General features: G+C 44.6%; 1 protein-coding gene and 1 long non-coding RNA gene across 4 annotated transcripts in view; one reads left to right on the forward strand and one right to left on the reverse strand.

The window, feature by feature from the left end:
- Nucleotides 1-20,720, forward strand: part of LDLRAD4 (low density lipoprotein receptor class A domain containing 4) — a 199,258-nt gene that overhangs the window by 151,427 nt on the left and 27,111 nt on the right. The window lies entirely within an intron of this gene.
- On the reverse strand, nucleotides 1,013-20,704 carry LOC143156474 (uncharacterized). 2 transcript variants are annotated; one of them, XR_012994630.1, is made up of 4 exons: nucleotides 20,541-20,704; nucleotides 5,611-5,745; nucleotides 1,662-1,822; nucleotides 1,013-1,205 (listed from the first exon to the last, which is right to left on the reverse strand). It is a non-coding gene; the product is annotated as an uncharacterized LOC143156474 (long non-coding RNA). The 2 variants fall into 2 exon arrangements; XR_012994629.1 differs by lacking the exon at nucleotides 20,541-20,704 and having other exon boundaries at nucleotides 5,611-5,822.

The raw sequence follows: 20,720 nt of genomic DNA on the forward strand, positions 1-20,720 counted from the left end.
AGGACTGGAAATTGAGACCGTACTTTAACAGGTTGTAAATGAGTAGGTTTTAGGCAATTTGAATCAGGCGGTGTCCAAGGCTCACCACATCAGTGGCACGATCCCTCTTCCAAGTAGAACTGACCCGCAGCTGCCCAGCTCCTCCATTATACAGACTGTGGGTTTCCTGCTGTCCTACACTGGAGGTAGGAGACAGGATAATACAACAGCTCTGGCTTGCAAAGAGCTACTTTCTTACTATGTTTCTACATTGTTTGCTCCATCTAAGTTAGTGAGGTACCTGTTTTATAGTGGCGGGTACAGCATGAGCCTACACTGGCATGTTCTAGCTACCTTCCTACATACTTGCTTTCATCCAAGTTGTACAGTATGAGGAAAGACTTGGCATTGTCTTCCTGACTTACCAAATCTTGTATTAGTCATGTCTTTGGGAGATGGTGGCAGTTCTTCACCTCCCACGCATAGCCTAGATATAGTCTTTTACCGGGCTCAATATGGATTTAAAAAAAAAAAAAATTGTAATTCTTTGGCTTCTTTAACTGCAAATGGAAATAATTCATAAAAGTTACAGTTTTGTTTGTCTGATGAGAACAGTAGCCTATGCTATCAACGGTATTTTTTGCTTCCCTTCCCCCTCTTGCTGTTGCGGTAGGGCGAATTGCATCATTTTTAATAAGATTAGAGCTATTTGCATTTTAAGGTGTTCAGGGTATTAGCTGGCGGTGTGTCAGTTTAGTCTGTCTGAGCTGGCTTTGGTCACCTCCCATAAAGGTTAGAGAGTTCAAAAATATTGTGCCTTGTTGAACTGAGAGTCTAGACATGTCTGGAGAGATCCTTAGTTTTCAGGGTTTGTCTAAGCTTTGTTTCAATAGCGGTGTGAAAGCTACCAAAAATGACAAGCTAACACAAAGGTTTGAAAGTCATTTGAGTACTGTGTGGGTGAGAAATGCCTGTATCTGTACTCTCAGTCAAGGAACAGTAAAAGGCCACACATTAAAAAAATAAAGAGCACTGTCAAGCAAATAAAAGGCCCTTTATTTGTGTGTAGAAATGGAGAAGGAGTGTGGGGTTGCTCCTGGCTTTACTGTAGAAACTTAGGTGTGCCGTTCAGACCTCCGTGTGCCAGGCTGTAGCCCTCTGTCTGCATTCGGCCTGATCCGTGCAACCTTTCCTGGATGTGAGCCAGGCAACAGCCTTCCCTAAGGCTTCAGGAATGAAAGAAAAGAGCAATAAATATGCAAAGTATTATTCCCGCAGGACTGCACACTTTGCCACTTCTGGAGGCCCAGCTGACGGTGGTGGCCCCATGCTCTGTGCACCCGTGGCTATCCCTCTGTCCTGTGTGCCACCTTTCTGTTCAAGAGGGCTTTCTCTGAAGACCGCCAGTTCTCTGCCTTGAAAAGGCCCCTTCCCTTTTCTCCTCCTATTCCAGTGAACCTCTTTTGCCCTTTGAGGGGAAGAAAGCATATTGTCCAAGAACATCGTTTTCAGGGGAAGATCTCAAAACAAGAAGCAGTACTGCTCCTGTACCAAAAGCTCTCTTGAATCATGGAGAGTTTAATGGGTCTTAACAGAAGTTGGAGAGTTGCCGGAGCCTGGACAGATGCTGCTGTATATTGTGTGCTCTCTGTAGGAGTCCCTGTATGCTGGGGTCATCTTACCTTGTGTAGGTACTTTGAAACAGTGGTTGAAGTAGGAATGCTTATGATATGCCACAGAGAACGGTTTTGCAGTTGCTGACAGATGGACAAAACACCGGAGTTAGTTACACAGTTTTTCTCCCCCAAAAGCTTGCAATTTCTCAACTAGCAGATGAAGTAACCTGGGAAAAGGACAAAGGAACAGTAACATAAGCAAAATATCCCTGCTGAGGTTTCCTAGAGAGGAGTTTATGCAGAACAGGAGCTATTTGCTTCTGCGAGTTTCTACAGGCAAATCATATTCTTGTCCACTCTTCAGTTCTCCTGATAGTTGGTGTATTTCAGAGCTCTGATTCCTGGAACTGTATAAATAAGAATGTCAAGTTTCATTAAAAAATATATAGTGAAGCATGGTTCTAGTCTTCCTGACTGCAGTGTAAATCTTTAAGGTATGGCCTTAGTAAACTCAAATGTTTCTAAACAACAGAAAGCAATGAAAACGTATTTTTTTAGTCTTGGATTAACTTCAAGTGGGCAATACTAGAATTATCAAACCTTCATGATCAGTAGTGCTAAAGGCTCCTGAAGCATTTAACCGCCTCAGCAGTTATGTTTAATTTGAAGTGTGGAGAAAGAGAGCAGCCAGTTTATTTCCCTAGTTATTTAGGCACCATTGGTGATACATTTGTGGGCTTGTATATTTAATACAGGCTTTGATGTTTTCCCTTATGCATCTTTTTATTATATAAATAATGTCCTTGTTTCTTAGTGTTTGTTGTTAGTGTGTGCAAACACATTCATCTTTTGTTTCACCCTTCCCTGGTGACCTGTTACATTTAGTTATAGGATATGCAGAAAGGAAATAATTAGTCTAACTTTGATCTGCCCTTGAAATTGTGCTGTGCTTTTAAACCACTGTAGAAGAGGAACAGTAAGTTTGTTTCTGCTCTCCTCAGCAGCAAAGCACAGAGTGAATCTAGACATTGTAAATTATTGTCTTACAGTAGCCTAAAGAGCCACTTTTTAACAAATGAGTTGTAGATGGAGACTTTTCTTTCCAGCGTGGAGATGCTGCAGATAGGGCAGTGGTGGGCCAGGAGCTCCTGAACTGTGAAATCAGAAGAGACCATTAGCTCGTCACTTCTGAGCACCTGCGTGGGTGCCTGTTTCATCTCACCCGCTTATTTTCATATAGTCCCTCACCTTAATTCGGGGTTTTTTTCCACTTTTTTACGTTGAAGCTTAGTTTGTCATTATTTCATTTCTGCTTACCTCTATGGCTTTTCCTTTTTTTTTTTTTCCTTTCTTTTTTCATTTTGGCATTCTGCTTGGCATTGCAGGAGCAAATTATTAAAGGTTCCCTGCTCCAAGGAGCTCTGGAAAAAAAAAATTCTGCCAGAAGTTGTTTGAAGTGGGCTGTGAAATTTGCAAACTATTATGGGAAAACCAGCTATAGTTTTCTGTTCCTGGTCTCCATAGTCTGGAAGGAAAGCAAAGTTTGGGTGATAAAACAAAAAATAAACAGCTTTGAGATTTGTTTTTTTCCAGCTGCTGGTAGTGAAGGAGACTCTTGGGTAGTATGGCCACAGCGTTTGAACTGTGTGTCCATCTAGTTCATTTGCTTTTACTTAAGTTGAACCTTTCAGATTGCCCTTTTGGTTTTTTAAACCTTTAATTATTTCCCAGTGTGTGTTGGTTTTCGAGACACCAAAAATACTAAAAGATAGGTAACAGGAAGATAGGAAACAGCTTTATTTCTGTTAATATCTGGACCTTGTTTTCACCGTTTCTTTTACTGCTCGGAAAAGAAGAGAGCAGAAAGCATTTGGAATACAGAAAAGACAGTGGGTGCTAATTTCTCCTGCTACTCCCCTTATTTTGGCTGTGCATTTACTGTGTGTGGCTTGGTGGGAGATTGTCCTAGTGCAACAGAAAGCTGTCTTGGTGATTCAGTAAATGGTCCCTGATATATGGGAAATAATATTTGCTGTCAAAATCCTAAAAAGGCTTCCTTCGGGGTGGTTTGATTTTTGGGGTTTTTTGGCTAGGCAGCTGTTGAGCTAAGAATACCCAGAATTTCGCACAGTGGATGTGAGCATTTTACTCCTTAATCTCACCTCCTGTTTCCTAAGCAATTCATCTTTTTTGTTGTAGTTTCAGACCTCAAGATTGTAGATGTAAGGACTGTCTTTTTTTAAATTATGCAGTGCTCAGGCCACTGCAGTTGTGATTCTTGATTGAAGGATCTTTATGTTCCCGTTACACAAATAAATGATGAGAATGAACTAATTTTACCCAAGATGTTGTTTAACAAGCATGGATGAAATGTGAAACCAAGGTCTTTGTAGATCCTCATAATTAAAGATCCCACTGTATAGTTTGTATTATTTTTTATTATTATTTTTATTTTAATTATCTATTATTACTATTGAGTGATGGTTTCCAGTCCAGTTCAAGTATTTTTGTTCCTTTTATCTAATAGCTGTGTGTATTTCCTGCCCAAAGCCATCATGTTGTTGCTTTAAGATGATGACATGCCCCGTGCTGTACCCCAGAGCTAGATGCAGTAGTATATAAAAGTGTCTTTACACACTTCACACTATTATGATGCTAAATTATTTAGGTTTTTCAAAAGGCATTTAGTCCTCTGCTGAAAGAGGATTCAAATGTGTACAGCAGTGGTGGTTATTACTCAATGTATGTTTGTCCATAAATGCATATGAAAGGTAGAAATGTTAATTTTAGTTTCACTGAGTCTACCAGGCTGGAAACTGATTGTAAATCTGAGTGTGTATCATCTCTCTGTTGTGTTTTGCCTCTAGCAGCTTTTAGAATCACAAATGCACATTTTTAATGACTAAATATAACATTAACAGAGAGCCATTCTGCCCCAATTGTTTCATTGGAGAATGGACTTGCTAGAGACTGCTTTTAAGTAGCCACGTCTGTCTAATCAAGGTTTCCCCCTTCCCCCTGAAAAAAGAATAATATTAAAAAACAGAAAAAATGAGATCATTCATGTCTGTGCAAGCTTCGGAGTGGCAGCTAGAATGCGAAGTAAAAGGAGGAGGTCATGTTATATGGCTGCACGAAAGACACTTTGCTCCAGAAGCTGGTATTTTTGTTCAGCCCTACCACAGGTGGGCAGGAGGCTGTGCGGTACCCCTGGGGCTGGGACCCCATGGTGGTTTCGCAGTGGGTAACTGCTGCATTCTCCGGGTGTGGGTGTGGAAAACAGCGGCAGAGGTGGAATACTGTAAAGGGTGAAGGGGCACTATTAGGTTATTGTATTTTTCTTCCAGTTTTTAAATAAAACCCTGCTGCATTTTAGGAAATTAACAGTGAAATTAAAACATTTTGGAAAGCCACCGTTGCCTTTCTCTCCATTTGCATGTCTACACTCCCTAAACACAGGGTGCCACTTTGCTGGACGTTGGGGCTGGGAGCAGCGTTGCCGCGGTGTGCTTGCTCTTTGCAGCTGCGATTTGGAGAGGGCCCGCACCTAGATGGTGGGACCAGCCTTGGGCTGAGGCACTGGGGGGAGGAGCAGCTTCCCCACGTCAGTGGGGACACAGTGGTCCAGCGTCCACTCCCCTCCCCCGGCATGCCGCAGCAGGGAGCTTGCAGCTTGCAGAGAGCGGGAGGATACTTGGCGTTATTCTGCCTATACCTCCAGGCAATTTCTGCAAAGCAGCTAGTCTGTGGCATCTTGCTCCTGTGTGAGGAATGGGTATCTGAGTCCCGCTGGACAGGCTTTGGGGTTTGGGGGGGTCTATAAGGGGAAATGGAGCTTAGCCAGCTAGAAGACTCCATGTTGCATCAGCTCCTGGCACCTCCCTGTTCCCTTTTCTTTCCCAGTAATGTGAAACTGATCATCTTAAATGAAGTGGTTAATGTACACGATTTAAAAAAAAAAACCAAACACACCGCAAGGTTGATGTGAGAAAAGGCAGAGAAGCTCTTGACCAACCTGAGGACAAGGGCGATTCAGAAAGCCATGCAGCCAGCTGGTGATGAGATAAAGTGCGAAGGATCATCCCTTCTCTGTCCCACCTATGCCAGCAGGTTGGGAGGTCTTTGCCGGGCGAGGTGTCCTGCTGGCTCCCTGAAAGGAAGGTTTTCCAGGGAGGTCAGGGCTTTCACACTGCTGCACCCTCTGACTGGGCTCATGTGGGGAAGGGAAGAGACCTGGAGCGAGAGGCAGCACAACTGCTTTTAAGGGTATGACCTTAAAGGAGGAGGAGTTGGAAAAGCCAAAGATAAAGACGGCCCAGGACATCCTTAAGGCTGCCAAGCCTAAAATTAGATGCAGGCTAGGCTTTGTTTTCCTTGCAGGCTCACATGCTGCATGCGTCTTCCCCCAGTTGGCCTACTCCACGAGGATAGCAAGCGCTGATGCCGAGGAGCACTTGACTCCCTGGGAATAGATTTCTTGTGACTTTCTATACTCCCCGTCGTCACATGATGGGAGCAGGCGGGTGACACGGCAGAGCTGCCGTCACATGTGGGCATGCACGGTGCGGCGCTGCTGACAGCAGCTATCCTGGGACTGTTGCTATTGACAGCCAAAGCGTTGTTGACTGCAGGGAGGATCAAAATTATTATTGGTGACCAGATGAGGTATTAAGTGTAGAGTTGACGTTAGGAGTCCATGCACATGACACAATTCACCGTGTCACTTACACAGTGGTTTAAAATGTGGGCAGTGGATCAGGAACAGGCGTCAGAGGGATGCTGGATACCACATCCGACGCGTGTGTTGTAACCCTTCCCTCAGAGGCTGTCGCTTATGTTTTGGCAGGGCACCTATTAACAGTTATGCCCAAAAAATCCACTTTTGCCAGATGAAAAAAAAAATACGTTTGGGCATAGCTCGGCCATTCTGGGTGGGCCAAAACAACGTTGAAAGCTTATACTTGGGGCTGCACTTCTGTGCAAATACGATTTGATTCTCATGTCAGCGCATTAAAATGGAGTAGTGCGACCATTTAGTATAGTCACTACTGTTTAAGATGGTGTGTCTGTTAAGCAGACATGCTGTTAAATCAGACTTACTCTGTGAGCTCTGAAACAGGCTATCTTAATTTTATTCAGAATTTGCTTAGCACTGTTGTATCCACGTTATGCAGCATAAAGGCCTGTTAGATACGTGCTCGCCTGGGACCCTGCGATGGAGCAAGAGCCTTTCTGATCAGTTTGTCAGGTTGCTACCAACTCTGTGTGAGACTTGGGCAGTTTTAGAGGGAAGAAGTACAGGTAAACCAGGCTGCAATGGTACTTTTGGCTTCTCTGCTAGCTGCCGTGCAAGGGACTGATTGGCCCAGGACATTTCAAGAACGCAGAATTTGGATTTTCATTTTACTTCTCCCTGCCTGTCCTTCTGTTTCCTCCGGCTGCTTAGGGAAAGCAGCAGTTTTACAGCTGCCTTCTTTAATCCCCTTTGACTGGACTGCAGTTTTAACCGAGCGGTACCTACATTATAGGGAGGGAGAGGCACCGAGTATAATGCTGCACTAAGGGTTTTATACTTGTCTCCTTGCTGGCTGCGTAGCCAGGATAAGTCGTAACCGTTTCTCAAAATCCCTGTGAGTTTTTCTTCAAAATGAAGTGATTAACTTCTGCTGTAAACTTCCCCTTGTCTAGGGCATCCAGGCCTTGCGCTGAGCTTGACAGCATTCAAGATCTCCTGCCCACATAGACTATTAGGTTCTGCTTATCCTTCGTTTCCACTGCCTGGTGAAATATTAGATAACGGGGAAAGAGCTTATCTTACATGCGTCTGAACTGACAAATATGGCAGCCTTTCAGTAAAAAGGCTAATGCAGACGAGGCCTTTTTCCTGGCTAGAATAAGAATGAGGCCGGCGCTTGTCTTCTGCCGCTGACAACGGTCAGATGTGTGCGGCATGATTTCCATAGCATCCAGACAGTCGGAGCACCTAATATCTACCTGTCTAGTCAATACATCAGCTTTGCCAGAGCAGGGAGCTGAAGTTTGTCATTGAGGCGGGTTTCTAATGCAGCACAAATGGATCTTTCAGCCGTACTCCAGGGTAAACATTATAAGCCGTGCAAATTTATTTACCAGCAGTGGCAAATAACTGTCAGTCACTTTTGTTTTCTTCCCTAAATAAGACATTCTCTATAAATGCCCTTATGGATTTAATTTTTGTGGCTTTAAGCAGGGGGGAGGGAGAAAGGGGGGGATTTCTTGCTGTTTGAACAGGTTAATATTAGTGTTTATTTCCCTCTGTGTTTCTGCACATGAAAAATTAGTTTAAATTTGGACTCAATGATCTTAAGTCTTTTCCAACCTGAATGATTCTGTGATTCTAATAACCTTTAAAGGGATCCATTTCAGGATTTAACAATTTGAGAGTAGCAGCTGGGAAACACTGTCCTGGTATCAGTATTGAGGGGAGTTTGGCTTAAAAGCGTAGCTGAGAAACAAGTCTTTACTGTGCCGGGGCTACCTGGAGGGGGAAGAGGAGCAGGAAGGAGGGGGCTGCTTTGCTGCAGGGTGCTGAGCAAGGCCTGTTACTCATTTCAGAAGTTTCTTGGCTCATCTCAGGCATAGAGCTGTGCTTGAAGTTTGACACTTCCGTTTTGAGAAAGAATACTCACCGTTATAATGTGGCATATTTCGGCATTGCATTCATACAGATATTTTGGGAAATTGTTTTCCCAGCCGTAAATCCTAAACTGTACATTCGCTGTCGAATTCTCAGCCACTAGCTAAAACCCAAAGTGTCTGACAGCCCATAAAGCTGGGGATCTAGTGGGAGAAACTGGTAGCCTTTTTAGAAATGAAGGAATAGATGTTAATGGGTTGCTGCAGTATGGTGAAACACAAGTGTGCTCTGAATGGAGGACGTGGAAAGAGTTGTTAAGTTGGGCAAGCCAGACACACCTAGACAGCATCCTGAGCTGCTGCCAACCCACATGGGTTTTTTGGACCTTTTCCAGGCTTTGTTCCTGAAAATAAATTGTTCAAGATGGGAAACTTTGAAGATTGCATTGACCAGTGAGCCGTACTTCTGGGTACGAGCTTTAAGGGAGAGAACTCAGGCTTCGGATTCGGGCTAGAGGCTGATGGAGAAAAAGCTGTGATCAAAGTTTAGCCTACATTTCATTTGTTTGCAGGAGGTGGTCTGCAATTTTTCTGTTGTTTCTTCCTTATGAATGGGATGTATTCTGGCCTCGGAAATTGAGAAAGGGCTGTCGATCTGATTATTTAGTTTACCTATTGACTTGCTTTGTAGCTGCATTTCATATAAAATGATCACCTCTGTCTGTTTCACAGGAGCAGCACGTGAAGAAATTATGTAACATTTATAAACTATTCAGAATATGTAAAACAATGGATATATGCTAACTATTATGTTATTTATTTAATGCTTTGATAGCCATGTTGCAAAACAAATGAGGAGGTGGGGATATCTTTTGGAACAGAATATACTGCAGTGCCTGCCTTGATCTGCATTAGACATCTGCACTGTGAAGTACAAGTGATGCTGAAAGATGCACTGAGAAAACAAATGGGTTACAGTACTGTCGTGTTAGAAATGACAAAGTATGTAGGCAATAGAGTAACTAAAACTACTTCAGTTTCAGGCAGAATTGTAAAGTATTAACTGAAGAAATATAGCAGAAAAGATAAAATATGAACATTTTGGAAACTGGGACTCAGTTCTTTATGCAACAAATTCACACTGTGCTAAAAAAAAAAAAGCAACTTTTTTTTTTTTAGCAGAAAAACAGACCCTCAAAATTTTGCAATTTAACACTGGGAACCACAACTCTTACCTCTAAAAGTAAAAAAAACCCAAAACAAAAACCACCTTCCTGAGAATTTTTTGAGGTGTTCAGGTTTAAGCTGGCTTTGAGGAAGACACCTACAATGAACAGAAAGTCCTAGTCTGAGCTTTCAGAGCAAGAAATATGAGAGGACATGAAGGAAAAATGCCAGAGTCCTTTTAAATTCAAAATGTCTAAGCCGTCTGCCCAAAAAAGGATAGATTCAAGCTGAGAGCCAGTTTGGGTTGTATGACAGATTCATGTTCCTTATATGCACAACCTTGGCTTGAGCAATTCCGTTCTTCCTGTCTTCTGTGTGTGTAAAACAGAAACCAGATATACTGACAGCAAGGTAAAGTTATTCAACATGTCTAAAAAACCCAGGATGACCGCTGGAAAGGGTGTGCCTTTTCTAATTAATTTAGCAAAACTGTGCTAATACGATGACATGCAACTTCCAAGGCAGGAAGTACGGCAGGTATCAGCAGCAACTCAGCCTCGCCTTCCTTAGTGTCATACGGCAGCGTTTCTCAGACTTCATCCATGAGCCATCAGTGGTGGGTGCACTGAGATTTCTCCCTTTTGTGTACCTACCGCAGCCAGGGGATCGGATCTCTGAGAACAGAGGTGGGCCAGGAAGCTCTTGCTGTAGGGTGTAAACTTTGTGAGCGAAGTAATTGCAAGTTTGCTTTGCACTTGGTTGAGACTACAGAAACAGGAGTGGCGTGGGATGTACAGGGAGCATATACTACCCTGCCTGAGGGCTGGGCTTGCGTGGCCAGGTCTTTTGCCACATGCCACAGGGATTTTGTATGCATGGTCTCATGGTCTGGTGTGCCCAGGCATCGTGGACAGGAGAGGGGGTGCGTGTGTGCATGTAGGTGTTTGATGAAGTCCGGCGCGCAGCACGTCGGGGAGGCTGAGATACCATGTGCAGGTGGCCAGCACGTGCCTCCAATGTCAGATGCATCCTAGACCCTGCACGCTCACTAAATATGCGCTGCGCTGGCAAACTGCACACTCTCACGAGTCATTTGTCTGAGACTTCTGAATGGCAAAAAGCCTGGTCTGAGCTGCTATGCAGATCAGGATGCCGGGCGTCCTGAAATCCCAGACAAATCCCCTTAGCGCTTTTGGTAAATCTGCAACTGGGATTTACCGTTGTGACAGCACATCCTAAGTGTGGTAAAAATAGCCTGTCTCCCAGCATTGCAAACCTGACTCACGTCCCACAGTTAATGAGTGAGCAGTCAAGGCTGTTTCTTGAATCGTTGCACAAATGCATGAAGCAGTCCCAGTGGCAGGGGATCACAAAGCCGCATTGCAAAGCGCTTGCCTGGCTCAGGCAGATTCTCTGCAGCTTTGGCTTAAAACTCGGCGGATCAGAAGTATGGCAGAGACCCCTGATCTCAGGCCGAAAGGGATGATGGAGAGATCTCTTTGCCCTTTGCTTCTCCAGAAGGCTGCATCTGCCCTACGCTTGCTTGGAAGCAGTCTGGAAGGTGTGCTGTGCGGGCAGTGTCCCCTCCTAGGCTGGGCAGAAAGCACAGCCCTCTCCCTGGAGGCTGTGTAACAACTTGGTTTTATTTGGTTTTAACCCTTTACCTTAATCCTAATGAAAAACATGTTTTTTATTAAAAATCAGGACCGCGCCAAATTTGAAGCATCAGTAGTTTTGCTACCCCAATGGGGTAACGTGGAGAAGTGAGAGGGAGTGAACGTGCTTTTCCCGCTCTGTGTGTGTGTGCACACATGGGAGAGCACCGTTCTCTGTAACCCTGAAAACAAGTATCTTACTCTGAAAAAAATTCCTCTCCAACAAGGAGATTCACCCAGAAAGTCTTGCCCCACCCAAATGGGGTGTAATGGTATCTCTTTAGTGGGCTACACAAAAATGCTACTGGTGAGTCAGTACAGTATCAGATGTACAGTTGTACAGAGTGGGAACATAGAATGAAGTAGTTTGAAATGCAGCCTCCTGTCCAAAAATACCAGCCAACCAACTGTAAGATACATTAACTGTCAGTTCCCAGTGTGTCTGGTGAGATTTCAAGCAAATTTTGGTTTTTGCTGTCGCACACAGGAAAAATGCCATTGCAGCTGCTTGGGGCCGGCCTTTTGCTTATTGGGAAACGGCACCCGTCCATTTGCCACTGGGCAGATTTTGAAAATGCACCTTTGTGATTAGGTGCTCACGTCATCTTCAAAAGTGGCTTAGCAGCCCAAATTTCATATGGTACTGGTATCAGGCAGCGTGTGAAGACTGAAGTGAGTGAGGCCGTGCTCTGTGGAAGTGCTGTGTAGGTGCTGCTGTGGTATGGAGAGAGAGAAGAGTGGGGGCTGGCACGGAGAGCTGAAGGGACTTCCCTTAGGTCACTAGCAGGTCTGTGATAGAACTGCGGAGAGAAGCTGAATCTCAGTCTGATCTCGTAGCTAGCAGACCATGCATCTCCTTAAACATCTCCTATGCAATACATTTGGGACAGTCTTCTATGTTCTGTATGGAGGGTCATTTTTCCTTTTCTTTCTCAGTCCATGAAGTCCTCCTATGAGACACTTCAAGTTTAATTGTACCCTACCCGATCCAGTATTATGCTGGTGTTACAGGAAAAAAAATGGATGGAGGAGCAGTGTTAGAAAGCACCCCTCAACCCTCACTGAGACCCCAGTTCTGTCCTGGAGTCTCTTCAACTCCATCCCTCCTGACTGCCTGTGCTCAGTAACATCACAGCCCACTGAGCAGTGGGACCCTGCTACTCCATGTATGAAGCAGCACTGCGTTGCTTGTATCATTAGGCTGCTGGTTTTGTTTCTGGCTCTTGGCTTCCATGCTGAAATGACGGTGTCACTGGAACTGCCTAGAGGTACAAGAGTCACCCCAGCCTTACGCAGGGTACAAGAGGTTGGTAGTCTTCATGGTAAATGGTCAAGCTGCCTTCCTATCATATATGTGCAGTGTCTCGGAAGTGGCTTGAGTTTGTGGATACCATTAATTCTGCTGAAAACAAGACTAGTGTCATTGCATTGGGTGGGATTGGCCTCATTTTATGTAAAGTAGATGCGGATTTGAGCTTCGTATTGAGTTGCTAGGGTGCTGTCCCTCAAGTGATGTTTGGAAATTGTTTTTCAGAAGCTACGCCAGTTTTGACATGCTGCTTTAATATTTTTCTGGCTGCAATAGGGCAAGACATAAAAATCTTATGTTGTCATCACACAGAGCTGTGAAGCGTTCTTTTTTTTTTTGCTTTCTCTCTCTTGCACTCTGTCATATGGAAACCAGATCAAGATTATGAAATTACTGCCCACAAACTGTGATCTTTTTTCTCTTTTGTGGTGGGAACTGACAAGTCAGTGATGGCTTGGTGCTGTTGGTACTAGCTGTTCATGCTGCACGCATTTGTATATATCAGGAAGTGCCGAACTTGGCATGCTTCTCGGTTGGCACACAGGCTGGTGAAACGTCAGATTTTTAATTGTGATAAAGTTCACGAAAGAAAAAATTGTGGCAGATGTTTGCTTTTGTCAGAGCCGAAATGAATCATTAAAATGTGATATGATGTACTATGAACGAGTCAGTGTAAACACCATCCCTGTGAACATGTCAGAAGACTGAAGAATGTAGACCATTCATGGTAATGTTAAAAACCATGTGGTCTGAATGCTGTATTACCAAGCTTTTCTTTTTAAATGCAGAGCATGAATCTTATGAATTTTTATTGCCTTTATACAAAATGAAAAGATAACATATTCTGCTTTGGTAAAAATAGCCTGGTAGCTTCTGCAATGTGGTTGTCATTTCGCTGGTGGTTTACTCAGAGGTCTGCTTTTCACAAGCAGCAGCGAGGTATCCGATTCCCATTGAGCCCTGAGCTTGCTCGCCTAATTCCCTCTTTTCTAGAGGATGTATTTTTGGAAAGTCTTACTCCTTTGCCAGTCTGAAGGAAGCAGCAGAAACACTGCTGCTTGCCGCGGAATGCCTGTGATGATGCATTAAAACTGGCTCCCGGTAAGTGGTTATGGAAGAACTGCAGGAAGCATCTGACGACCAACATTCTCTGTGGACTTTCTCTCCCGTCTCCTCCTCACATCTCCTACGTGAGGATTATTGTCTACACACTCACTTAGGCCATTAGTCAGAAAAGTAGTGCATTAGAAACTTCCTGATGCTTCCCCATGAGCTGAGTACATTATATCTGCAGTTACTCTCATTCTTGCCGGCCTACGAAGTCTTGACTAGATTCTGATTCTTATTCCCAGTGTTGTCAGTTCTCAAGATTTTACTGTAAATTAAGTGGTTTTCTTAATGCTTCAGCTGCTGGAATCAAGGGAGTTGACGAATACCTTCATTTTGACGTAAAGATCAAAGAAACACTGGAAAGATGTTGATCAAAGTGTATCGCAAAGTGGTGTTTCATGCCACTCTTCTGATTTCTGATTTGAGGGAGCCTGACTTAATGGTTTTGGAATGCTGGGGATTGGGAATAAAATACTCTGTTCTATCATGAAGTGGGTTATGAACCATAGCAAATCCAAATCATTTTGCATGTCAAAAACCTCAGTCCCCATCTCTTTTGGGGGTGCACTGCAAGTGAGGTGAATGTGTTTTGCAGACCAATTTAAATACTCTTAAACTGTAGCCCCCTTCTCCAGATGAATTACATTGATTTAGTGGGGACAATTTGTGTTTGCGTGCGTGTACATACACAAATTGTATACAAACAATGTATTTTCTTTTAAGCGGAGCTGCAGAAGCCAGAAGTAATGAACTTAGTAAAATAGCCATACAGAATTCAGTGATAACAGTTGTTAATGGCAAAGCATCTATAGTTTTTGCACCATGGCAATTTGTGGAAATGCAGTGTGCTTTTTTAAATTAGCGTAAGTTTTTACACCTCTCTTGCACCATAGGAACTTAATCCATCATGAAACCTCATTAGAAGCTGCGCCATTGTATCCTGAGGCAGATGTGAAATTTGTGTGAGCCACTGATTTGCGATCAAGCTGAAGGAAACTGAATCTACAATTCTTAAGAAAGAAGCCGCCCATTTGGGATGCATTTACACATCTCCTTTTGTATAAATCATTAGTGCTATAAACAATCCATTATTGTTAGGAGAAGAAATTTAACAATGCAAATAAAACAAAATACTGTGGCAGAGCAATTTTATGCTTGATTGTAATGTTTAATGGCATGTTCTCATAAAGAGATTTTCCCATCCTTCAGACCTATCATGTCTGTGACTCACTTGATTCCCGATGGTTTGAACATCCCCCCTTTTTATTCCTAGAGTTGTTTTCTCTAGAGCAATTTCTGTAAACATGCTGCAGCATGGGGTTATCCAGGGTTAATTTCCCATATGATTACACATCCAGACAGCATGTATGTAAATGCTGCAAGACAAATGATAAAACTGTAGAATAAAAGAAAACAAAGAAAATTCCTTTGTTTTGCTTGTAGATCCATTTTTCAGTATCGATGTATGTCCCTTACTCACTTTTAAATGTTAATACTAACTTATATTGGCATTGTAGTTCTTGAAAAGCATTTTTCTGTCATCACTGACCTCAAATTTTGCATTATGTTGATTCCCTTTCTCCCCCATATCTCTTTGGATACGTTTTCCAGGTTCCTCTCTTCATCCTTTACTTTCAGGTACTAGACAGCACCGTCAGTGAGGCAGAGCTTCGTATCTCTAAACCAGCTGATTATATTAATGGCAGAAATAAAATACAGCTCTTCACATTCTACTTGTATTTTTAGTGCCTTATTGTAATCCTGGTTCTGCTTTCCCTTCTTATCTCCGTTCTGTGTCTTGCCCTTAGGTTTCTTTTTTAGACCAGGATTGCTGGGTTTTCTTGTGATCTTGAAAGGTTTCTGCACTGTCCAGCTTTTTGAAGTCTTTCCATACCACCTTAGTCAGAAAGTACTAAAATATCTTGATAGTCGGTTAATCTGCAGTCAAGTGCCCATTGTTTTCTTTTCCTCACTGCCAGGGAGTTTGTTGGCAATTGAGATTTATGGAGTGAATAATCCACCTGGCAGGAGACTCTCTGTAACTCCGAAGAGCGTTCTTTAGTGGAAGAATGAACGTTCTTTTTTGTGTGTAAAATACCGCTAATAGCTTATTTAGCAATCTATATTTCCACAACAGGGCTTTCAGTTTTGTGTTGGAGGTGGATTCTTGCATATGCATAGATTCTAGCACCCATGCTAATTCTGTCTCATTTAACTTTCATCTGTTCCTATGGTAGGATAATGCATGATGTGATCTCTCAGCTTTTTAATGTGGTCCTTAGTGCATCTCTTCTAGCTCCTGTTTGAACGGGCTAAAAAAAACAACTAATAATGAGGGATGATTCTTCCCTGTACTTGCTGGAAATTGCCTGGAAACCGTGGGGAGCTTAGGCAGGGTAGTCATGCTGCAACCACTGAGACTCCACAGAGTCCAGTACCAGGTACTAATTGCAATTACTGCTGGGAGAACTATGAATAACAATGGCATTAAAAAAAATACGTTGTGATCCTTTCTTGCCTTTTCTCTTACTTAAATGGCTCATTTTTAAAACCACTGATTAGATTTGAGCTCAAAACAAGCCAAAAGCTATGGAATATGATCAAAATGAAGGATGGAAGGGAGTATTTTCAGCGCAGCAGATTTTGTTCACGAGTTTCTAATAGAACTAAATGGAGGATTGAATTAGTCAATGATTAAAATAAGTGGAAACCACTGTATAAGTGTTCAGCGTAATGGGTACCTGTGTGAAATTTTGGTTCTCAGCCACCCGGTTGTTTTGTCCCTTTAGGGATATTTTCATGGTCTGAGTAGCCTGGGCTGATTATCACCCTCAGATTTACAGCTGACTTTTCCTGCCCAGAGTTTCTCATTCCTTATGCATCACTAGGAAATTCTGTACCTGTTTTTCAGCAGTGGCAGGGGAGCATCAAAGTTACCAGCAGCATAATCTCCAGGGTAAACAGGGCCAGTGTATTATTCTCACTGTACCATTTAACCCTGCTGGAGGAGACGACTGTAAATTGCCAGTGTCGAGCCGGCGTGCAAGGACTATTAGAACTGCAGCGGGGATAATCCATGAGTAGATTTTCTCACTTGCTAGTGTAAACAGAGCTAGGGCTAGTCAGGTCTGAAACGGTGATTACTTTTAAAATGGCATGTTATAATTCAGTGTCCCAGATTGAACCCTCCTTCCAGCACAGGAAAACAAACCACCGCACGCGTGGCCAGCACATGGACCACGCAGGCTGTGCAACTAACTATGCATATGAAGGACCACTTTGTTTTTCTAGGAAACAAGATTTGGAGGGAGCTCTTTTACTGAGGATTGCAAAGAGTGATTTAAAAAAAAAAAAAAAGAGAGAAATCAATTTCACAATCCTTCCTATTAATGCAGAGTAAAGAACAGCTTCAACAGGGAGTTAATTTAGAGGCCTTAAACACTGTCCTCTTCTGCATTAAATCCCTCCACCAAACTTGCTTCTTTTGGGTTGTATTGCTAATCTCTCGACACTGCTCCCAACTGCTTGTTCCTTGTGCCTAATCACATTAAACACAACGACATAATACATCTAGATATGCACCTGCTGGCAAATAAGTTACCTGAATTCACTGCCAGTGAGAAAAGCACTTTTCCTTTCCCTAGAGTGGTGCCATTCCTCAGTATCTTTTTTCTGACAAACTTAACCTATAAACTCCAGATTTAACTGAAAGGGCGAAAATTTACCCCAGGAGGTAGCAGTCTGAGAGGTGGGTGTGTGGGGCATTCAGTGAGTGTGTCTGCAGTCGCTTGAAGCCCATCCAGATGCAGACCCCTACCCAAAAGGGGATGGTCCTGGTCTCGTGCTCTGTCCCTCACTGACCATTTCCCACCTCCTTTTTTTGTGTTGGCATCGGCGTTCACCCAGCAAGCAATTTGACTTTTTCCCCTGTAAGCAGAGACCTGGTCCGGCTCATCTGTGCCTCAGCTGTGTCGCTGTCCGTGTGTGCGCCGGGGCCAGCACAAGACGGGCGGCAGGAAGGAGCCGGGGCCGTGCCCCCATGGCCGCTAGCTTGACACGGGGCTGGGACTGCAGCAGGTGGCGGTTATCCGGGTAGCCCCGAAGACCCACAGGGCTGCTGTCCGGGCCCGTTTGCCCACCTGGCTGGCTGGGGGCTGAAAGCACGGCTCCCTCACGACGGGCACGTGTCACCCCAGTATGGCTTTGAGCATGAAGCATCGTCCTGGTGCCACCTGGAAGAGGCACATAAGGACACGTGGCCCTGTGTGAAGTGTTAATAGTTGTAGATTTCTGCCCGTCTCAGATGTTTTCTCCGGGCTGAAGTTAGGCGCATGGCTCCGAGCTGTGTCACAGCGCAGGGAGGGGGAAGCACTTCCGCGCTCTCCCCCGCTGTTCAGGTTCCCCAGGTGAGTGACCCCAAGGGGCTGACTGCAGGCAGGAGGAAACACCCCCTTACTTTCCAGTTTCAAGACTGTGGTTTTTCTTTTACTCTTCAGAGTAAGGGCTGGCCAAGAGCCTGCCCACAGTCAGTAATGTCTTTAGAGAAGCAGAGAAAAAAAGGGGTAAGTAGCGGAAATGCCAAACTCATATTGAGAAAGCACCATCTGTCCAGTTTTTGTCACCAAAGCATGACTGTGTTTTCTTACACTTAAGAGATTAACATCTTTACTATTAGTAAAACAAAAAATCAGGTTTTGTTCTTGTGGGTTCCAGAATGAGTTTTTTGTTTTCCCAGTCAAGACTGAGGAGACCTATCAGTAAACAGCTCCTTTATAAAATTTCACCTAAATGTTACCAAGTTTAACTAGCCCTTGGCTTTATCATTAATATGCTAGACTTCTGATGGCTTGTGGAGGAGCATTACAACTGGGTGTGCCAAAGCCTGCTTAATGGTGTGCCGTCCTGCTCAGGGGTCACGGTGGATCCTGCTACTAGGTCCCCCGTCCTTGTTGACAAAGCAGCTTTTATAGGCTATCTGGTACTTGCTGTGCAGTTGTTCAGCCCCTAAAGGGTTTGATTCACATTAAAAACTTGATGATGAATTCTTAATAAATAGGTAATGAGCCAAATATTGTTCTGAGGATGTTCTTGAGGATGCTTATCAGGTGCGTTGCTTATGGATACAGCAGTCTGTAACCATTTTGCAGTCATTGTGCCTGCATTTGTACAGTAATATTAAACAAACTGCGGTGGGTAGGGAAGTAGTGGGCTAGGGAGGGAGTAGAGTGTGTAAAGCATCAGTCTATGCGCCGAATCCCCAGTCTTGCCACAGCAGTTGTTTTATGCTGTAGGTTAAGCTACAGCAGTCTGAAAAGACTCTAAACATCCAGGCTTCAATTGTAGGAGACCAAAGTAAAAGAGCAGCATTAATACTAATATATTAATTTTATTTTGTTTTCTGCTTATAGTCTTTAAACTATGCTTACCTGAAACCAACTTCTCTTTTTAAACATGAGGTTTGGGAATGATGTATGTGGGTCAATCTTTGGCTCAGAAACCTTGTTTTACACTTCACTCCTTGACAATGGAGAATTTGCAACAGGAACATAATCAGCCTCAGCAGCAACTCTGTACACACAAAGCGGGTCATGCCCATACAACAGCCATGTTTAAAAGGTCGGTCTGTTGAATTGTTTTCAAAGTAGTCTAGGGGCGATAAGATTGTAGTTTTGAAGGTGCTCCACACCTGCTATCTGTACTGAATTATTTCCCTCTGCTGGTAACAGTGCTGTAGTCAGTTAATACTCTGCTTGCACAAAAGCATTCCTTTGACATATAATTTAAAATCATTCTGCTCTTCTAGGAACCCTCAAAGGATATTTATTTACAGTTCACAATCACTGTCCCCCAGCTTGACTGTACTGTTTGGATTGGGGCTTTAGACCTTGCAGTATCGAGCTAAATGTCAACAACGGTTTAATAAATCCAGACAGTGGGGAGAGCCTGTAACCAAATGAGAGGGCCCTGCTGCGTGCGGTGGATATATATCTCAGGATGTGTCTCCCCAGTATTTTAAACCCCCTGACTCTTCCTAGTGCAAGCCTGATGGGTGACCGCAAGCTGGCTCACTCCTCTCAGCCTCTTTCCCCTCCTGGCTTTTGCTCCTTGACTTCGAGTCAAGGGATTTTTTTTTTGAGACTGGTCCGTGGGGTTTGCGGATCTAAAAGGTGCCGGGAGCAGCAGGTCTATGTCCGTGGTCTGCCCCTGAGCATGTCCTGGGGGCTTGGACCGTTGTGGCCATGCTGTGAGGGGGAGCAGTGCTGGGGTGGGTCTGTGCTGAGCTAGCCGGCCCGCTGGAAGCGGGACATGGAGCCTTGCCAGCGCTGCGGCCCAGCTCCTCCGCCTTCAGCAGCTCCCAAGACCCAGCTAAGTGTGGCCCAGAGGATGAACTCTCTTTTCCTGCTCACGTAGACACGCACCGATCTTACTCGGTGCTTTGGGATGCTACCATAATCCAGAGAAGTAACTAGGAACGGGAGGCGGGCTTGGCCGTGCTGGTGAAGCAGGTGTAGGAAGAACATCCCGGGAGTTGAGAGACATAGTGCTAATGAGGGACGTGGTGCTAACGGGGCTTCCTGGCGTGGCGGGGGCGCCTGTGGGGCTGTGCTGCTCCAGTCAGCAGCAGCGGCGGAGGCAGCCTTCAAGTCCCTGCTACCGCCCTCCGTTGCGGTGCTTTGACTGTGAATCCGGGTTGGGATTGGGATGGGGAACCGATCCGCCTGAAAAACAGCCAAGCCAGAAAGGCTGGCTCGGTGGCAGGGCTGGGGCAGGCAGAGGGGCTAAAGGGAAGGCGGGGGCTGCTGGAGCCGGGGGTTTTGCTAAGGAAACACACACGCGACTGGAGCCCGAGTCTCAGAATCTCCGGCGTTTTCCTCTCCCCTCCCGCTCTACTTTCTTCTTAACTTGCGCGTGCGGACTGCCTGAGGCTACAGGCATTATTTCTTCTGGTGGTTATTGTTTTGCAGTGTTGTACCAGGATGCGTCTCCCTACTCGTCTACCCCCCCGGCTCGCTCTCAAACGCTGCATAATAAAATTGCAGCCGCGCAAGCTCGTGAAGGTTTCTGCGGTCACTTCTGCTGGTTGCGTACCTGCGGCGCGGGAAGGAGACGGGAAGCTGGGGCTGAGATTCCCCTGCCGGTGCCTTTTCAAGTCGGTGGAAACAGGACGGACGCGGAGTCTGGATGGTTAAATCACCCGGGAAGGCGCTTTGCTCGCTCCCCCCCGCCCCGGCGCGGCTCCCTCGCTCCTCGCCGGGGCGGGCAGCCGCC

This window comes from Aptenodytes patagonicus, chromosome 2, assembly GCF_965638725.1.
Source record: "Aptenodytes patagonicus chromosome 2, bAptPat1.pri.cur, whole genome shotgun sequence".
Lineage (NCBI taxonomy): Eukaryota > Metazoa > Chordata > Aves > Sphenisciformes > Spheniscidae > Aptenodytes > Aptenodytes patagonicus.